Source organism: Ovis canadensis, chromosome 7, assembly GCF_042477335.2.
Source record: "Ovis canadensis isolate MfBH-ARS-UI-01 breed Bighorn chromosome 7, ARS-UI_OviCan_v2, whole genome shotgun sequence".
Taxonomy (NCBI): domain Eukaryota; kingdom Metazoa; phylum Chordata; class Mammalia; order Artiodactyla; family Bovidae; genus Ovis; species Ovis canadensis.
In genome coordinates, this window is record NC_091251.1 from 89,487,190 (window position 1) to 89,494,155 (window position 6,966).

The window sequence follows — 6,966 nt, forward strand, 5'->3', positions numbered from 1 at the left end:
GTTCACAAGACATATGTTCAAAACAAGACTTGTACACAAATATTCAAAGGAGTTTTGTTCATAATAACCAAAATCTGAAAACAAACCAAATACCTGCCAGAAGATAAATGGTTCAACGAACTGTGGTGTATTCATAGAGTGATACTGCTTCATAACAACAACAACAACAACAAAAATATGCAACAACAAAGTCAGGTATAAAAAGAACATACGTATGAAGGACTTCCCTGGCAGTTCAGTGGTTAAGACTCTGAGCTTCCAACGAAGGGGGAGTGGGTTCAATCCCTGATCAGGGACCTAAGAAAGATCCCACATACTCCTGCAACACAGCCAAAAGGAAGAAAAAAAGAAGAATACATACTATATGATTCAGTTGAATTGAATATTCACAAGACAAAATCAATTTACAAAGACAAATTAGTAATTTTCATGGAGTGGAGGTGAGCTACAGGATATTGACAACAAGGTGGTAAAGGAAACTCTGAGGTGAAGGGAAGTTGTATATCTTAACTGGGGTGGTATTAATAATTACATTGGTGTATGCATTTATCTAACTTACTACTTTAAAGTGGATGCATTTTTATTGCATATAAATTATACGTCAACAAAATGATTTTTTAAGGCAGTACTATATTTTTATAGCAAAAAGAAACTCTAGGAAGTTCATCCTGAAGTTGCAAATTTTTATTAGGTTTACACACACACACACCCAAACTTACTTGCTCTTAATAATGTACTGAATTTTTTCTTAAAAATAGATTTTTGGTCAGAAAATTCATAAATATTCCACAATTGACTTGTTTCAGCTTCTGCAATACTCATTCTTTACTATGTAACACATAAGACAGGTTTATAACATTTACCTAAGATTTTGGAATTTTGTACTAGTACTCCTTTATCTTATTTTCCACATCTATAAAAATAGTTCATCTGATAACACATCAATTCCTCAGTACAGCACTGTCCAGTAGAATTTCTATGATTATGAAAAGCTCAATATCAGTGCTATCCAATATGGCCAGCATAGCCTTAGACCAAAACTGTTAAGACAATGTCTATTATTATAAGAAAAAATATTTTCATGATCCATTACACTTTAATACAAAAAAGTTTTAAACTATACTTTGGAAATCTTTCAATAAAATGAAGGTGATGTTCTATGTGAAAGGATAAATAAGTGGTACATATAAATACCAAGTATTAATCTTGAGCATATCTGGTTGTCAAGTTAGGTGGAATGGTCTGTTAATGTCAATATTTAAGGAAAATTCAACTAAAGACCTAGAAGCTAATTACATGGCTGGTTTGAGTACCGTGTTACCTCTCTAGGAAGCAGATGATCTCTATAATTTAGATATGAAGTCAGTCCTTAGATGTATAATATTCATTAGAAGGGCCTTTAGACATAAATAGACTGAGGCATCAGAAGTATGCCCTTGTCCTCTGTCACTGTTATCACCACAGGACTCTGAGGGACAGAGATGGCTATTACCTTCCTGGCTACTGGGAATGCTACTGGTGCCACTGCATGGGACCAGGATAAAGTAGAGGAATCCCAGATATTCCGGCTGGAAAACTAGCACGAGTGCTACAGGAAGCAATTCCCACAGTCATAAATTTTACCTGGAAAATACATTTTCTGGTGCACTGGTGAAGTTCTGTAGGAGTAATTTTTAGATCAAATAAGATTTTGTGGGTTTTGGAACTGATTTATAACCTCACCATAACTATAACTTGTCTGTTATTTGAGAGATCCTTGTATCATAGCTCAGTCGGTAAAGAATCCGCTTGCAATGCAGGAGACCTGGGTTTGATCTCTGGGTTGGAAAGATTCCCTGGGGAAGGGAAAAGCTAAACACTCCAGTATTCTGGCCTGGAGAATTCCATGGACTGTATAGTCCATGAAGTCACAAAGAGTCGGACATGACTGAGCAACTTTCACTTACTCACTCACTGTATCTTTAAATACGTCAAGCAGATCCAGAGTTTGCAGGGCAGGAATTCTCTGTGGCTCACTGAACACCTAAGTAAAGGCATCTTACTAGGGCAAAAGCAACACAACTTCTGAAAGGGAAGATTCGTGCCACAAGAATCTATGAAAGTTCACTAAGGCTAAGTGAAGACAATGGAGACTTTATGGAATTTTAGAGTATGAATTTATTTGAACTGTCCACACCTTTTGACAAACTGCCATATCCAAAGTGTTTTGCTATGTGTAGAAAGCAGCCCTGCTGTGGGAGTACAGCATTTCCTATGCTCATAAGAAAGAAAATAAAGGTTTTCTGCAAGGACTAGGGCAGGTCCTGGGTGGGTGTAGGAAACAGTGAACAGCTATTGTTCGAGTGAATGTGGACACAGACAACAGATTGTGATAATACTTTAAACATTATTTGATTTTACCTCAGTTCAGTTCAGTCACTCAGTTGTGTCCCACTCTTTGTGACCCCATGGACTGCAGCATGCCAAGTTTCCCTGTCCATCACCAACCCCTGGAGCTTGCTCAAACTCATGTCCGTCAAGTCAGTGATGCCATCCAACCATCTCATCCTCTGTCATCCCCTTCTCCTCCTGCCTTCAGTCTTTGCAAGCATCATGGTCTTTTCTAATGAATCAGTCCTTTGCATCAGGTAGCCAAAGTATTGGAGTTTCAGCTTCAGCATCAGTCCTTCCAACGAACATTGAGGACTGATTTCCTTTAGGATGGATTGGTTTGATCTCCTTGCAATCCAAGGGACTCTCAAGAGTCTTCTGCAAAACCACAGTTCAAAAGCATCAATTCTTTGGTGCTCAGCCTTCTTTATGGTCCAACTCTCACATCTATACATGACTACTGGAAAAACCATAGCTTTGACCAGATGGAACTTTGTCAGCAAAGTGATGTCTCTGCTTTTTAATATGTTGTCTAGGTTGATCATAACTTTTCTTCCAAGGAGCAAGTGTCTTTTAATTTCATGGCTGCAGTCTCCATCTGCAGTGATTTTGGAGCCCAAGAAAATAAAGTCTGTCACTGTTTCCATTGTTTCCCCATCTATTTGCCATGAAGTGATGGGACAGGATGCCATGATCTTCATTTTTTGAATGTTGAGTTTTAAGCCAGCTTTTTCACTCTCCTCTTTCACTTTCATCAAGAGGTTCTTCAGTTCCTCTTTGCTTTCTGCCATAAGGGTGGTATCATCTGCATATCTGAGGTTATTGATATTTCTCCCGGCAATCTTTATTCCAGTTTGTGCTTCATCCAGCCTGGCATTTCACATGATGTACTCTATAGATGACCTGGAAAACTCTATAACTGACCTCAAAAAGATCAGTTTTCATTCCAATCCCTAAGAAAGGCAATGCCAAAGAATGCACAATTGCACTCATTTCACACACTAGCAAAGTAATGCTCAAAATTCTCCAAGCCAAGCTTCAACAATACATGAATCGTGAACTTCCAGATGTTCAAGCTGGTTTTAGAAAATGCAGAGGAACCAGAGATCAAATTGCCAACATCCGCTGGGTCATCGAAAAAAAAGAGGGTTCCAGGAAAACATCTATTTCTGCTTTATTGACTATGCCAAAGCCTTCGACTCTGTGGATCACAATAAACTATGGAAAATTCTGAAAGAGACAGGAATACCAGACCACCTGACCTGCCTCTTGAGAAATCTGTATGCAGGCCAGGAAGCAACAGTTAGAACTGGACATGGAACAACAGACTGGTTCCAAATAGGAAAAGGAGTACGTCAAGGCTGTATATTGTCACCCTGCTTATTTAACTTATGCAGAGTACATCATAAGCTGGAATGAAGATTGCCAAGGAGAAATAATCATAACCTCAGGTATGCAGATAACGCCACCCTTATGGCAGAAAGTGAAGAGGAACTAAAGAGCCTCTTGATGAAAGTGAAAGAGGAGAGTGAAAAGTTGGCTTAAAGCTCAACATTCAGAAAACAAAGATCATGGCATCTGGTCCCATCACTTCATGGGAAATAGATGGAGAAACAGTGGAAACAGTGGTGGACTTTATTATGGGGGACTCCAAAATCACTGCAGATGGTGACTGCAGCCATGAAATTAAAACACACTTACTCCTTGGAAAAAAAGTTATGACCAACCTAGGCGGCATATTAAAAAGCAGAGACATTACTTTGCCAACAAAGGTCTGTCTAGTCAAGGCTATGGTTTTTCCAGTGGTCATGTACGGATGTGAGAGTTGGACTATAAAAAAAAGCTGAGAGCCGAAGAATTGATGCTTTTGAACTGTGGTGCTGAGGAAGACTCTTGAGAGTCCCTTGGACTGCAAGAATATCCAATCAGTCTATCCTAAAGGAAATCAGTCCTGAATGTTCATTGGAGGGGCTGATGCTGAAGCTGAAACTCCAATACTTTGGCCACCTGATGCAAAGAACTGACTCATTGGAAAAGACCCTGATGCTGGGAAAGATTGAAGGCAAGAGAAGAAGGGGACAACAGAGGATGAGATCATTGGATGGCCTCACTGACTCAATGGACACGAGTTTGAGTAAACTCTAGGAGTTGGTGATGGACAGGGAGGTCTGGCGTGCTACAGTCCATGGGGTCGCAAAGAGTCGGATATGACTGAGAGACTGATGTGAACTGAACTGAACTCTTTATATAAGTTAAATAAGCAAGGTGACAATATACAGCTTTGATGTACTCCTTTCCCAATTTGGAACCAGTCCATTGTTCCATGTCTGTTTCTAACTGTTGCTTCTTGACCTGCATACAGATTTCTCAGGAGGCAGGTCAGATGGTCTGGTATTCCCATCTCTTTCAGAATTTTTCACAGTTGTTATGATCCACAAAGTCAAAGGCTTTATCATAGTCAATGAAGCAGAAGTTGATGTTTTTCTAGAACTCTCTTGCTTTTTCGATGATCCAGCAGATGTTGGCAATTTGACCTGGTTACTCTGCCTTTTCTAAAGCCAGCTTGGACATCAGGAAGTCCTCGGTTCATGTACTGTTGAAGCCTAGCTTGGAGAATTTTGAGCATTACTTTGCTAGTGTGTGAGATGAGTGAAATTGTGTGGTAGTTTAAACATTCTTTGGCATCGCCCTTCCTTGGGATTGGAATGAAAATGGACCTTCTTCAGGCCTGTGGCCACTGCTGAGTTTTTCCAATTTTTTGGCATGTTGAGTACAGCACTTTAACAGCATCATCCTTTAGGATTTGAAATAGCTTAGCTGGAATTCCATCACCTCCACTAGCTTTGTTTGTAGTGATGCTTCCTAAGGCCCACTTGACTTTGGATTCTAGTATGTCTGGCTCTAGGTGAGTGATCACACCATTGCGGTTATCTGGGTCATTAAGATCTTTTTTGTATCTGTGTATCCTTGCCACCTTTTCTTAATTACTTCTGTTTCTGTCCTTTATTGTGCCCATCTTTGCATGAAATGTTCCTTTGTTATCTCTAATTTTCTTGAAGAGCTCTCTAGTCTTTTCCATTCTGTTGATTTTATCTATCTGATCCAAATGGTCATTGCTCAAAAGAGAGCAACAAGCTTAAAGCTCACCAATAAAATATTCCTCAGCCATAAATATGTTAACATATAATTTATTGATGCCTAAAGTACTTATAACATGCTAGATTACCTGGTGGTTTTAAAAATATGTCCACAGATACCCGATGCTCCTCCCTTCAAGAAATTTGCCTTTTGGGCCCTTGCCTTGGATGTAGGCGGGACTTACTGGTCTGCTTCAGTGGATAAAGTGCAGTGGGGGTGGTGTGGTTTTGAAGGCTAGGTCATTAAAAAGGCCCTGCAGTTTCTATCTTGGTTGTTCCTCTCTTTGATTGCTTATTCTGGGAGAGGTCAGCTGTCATGTCCTAAGGAAACTGAGGCCCGAAACTGAGGCCCCTAGCTGACAGCTACCTGAGGAATATTCCTGAAAGCACTTCCTCCAGTCCAACTCACTTCAGATGACTACAGGCCCAGATGACATCTTCTGGAGACCCCCATCCAGAGCCACCCAGCTGAATGGAGCTCCTGCTTTCCTGCTTTCCTGCTTTCCTCAGCAACTGGGATTAGGGGACTTCCCTGGTGGTCCAAGGGCTAAGACTCCGAGTTCCCAATGCAGGGGGCTCCAGTTCCATTCATGATCAGGAAACTAGATCTCACATGCCACAACTAAGAGTTCCCACACTGCAACAAAAATGGAAGATCCCTAGAACTGAAACTAAGACCCCGTAAAATAAAATAAATATTAAAAAAAAAAACTAAATTTACATTTGTGTGCATTTTGTATCACAAAATCTCAATTACCCTAATTCTACTATTAGAAGAGCTTGTCCTTCTGGGTATATTTTATATAAGAACTTCTAGATGTTTTTTGAAATCTGTTAATATATTTTGGATACTCTTTGAAATAGCGCAATGTTCTCATTAAAGCTAATTCAAATGTAAACGGAAAAATAATTTTCCTAACATAGCATAGAGGAAAGATAATTATTACTCTTCTGATGCTTTACGAGGAGCTGGCTCTTTTCACTGCTAAACACAATTGTGCTAAAAGATGATTTTCAAGGAATAATTGTTCAACTGTGTGTGTGTATGTTAGTCACTTAGTTGTATCCGACTCTCTGTGATACCATGGACTGTAGTCCGCCAGCTCGTCTGTCAATGGGATTCTTCAGGCAAGAATACTGGAGTGGATTGCAATTTCCTTCTCTAGCAGATCTTCCTGACCCAAGGATCAAACCCGGGTCTCCTGCATTGCAGGCAGATTCTTTACCATCTGAGCTATAGTTGAATAATGGCTTTGACTTCTAGATTACCAGATAAGAAGAAACAGGAAACCCTCAGTTTCTGCATACTTTCAAGAGCCTTTAAACTTCGGTTTGTGTATTACAAATTAAATTTAAGTACCAAAGAAAAAGTCAACAGTTCACACATTTCACCATGATCCTAGGTGCTGCTGCTGCTGCTAAGTCGCTTCAGTCGTGTCTGACTCTGTGTGACCCCAGA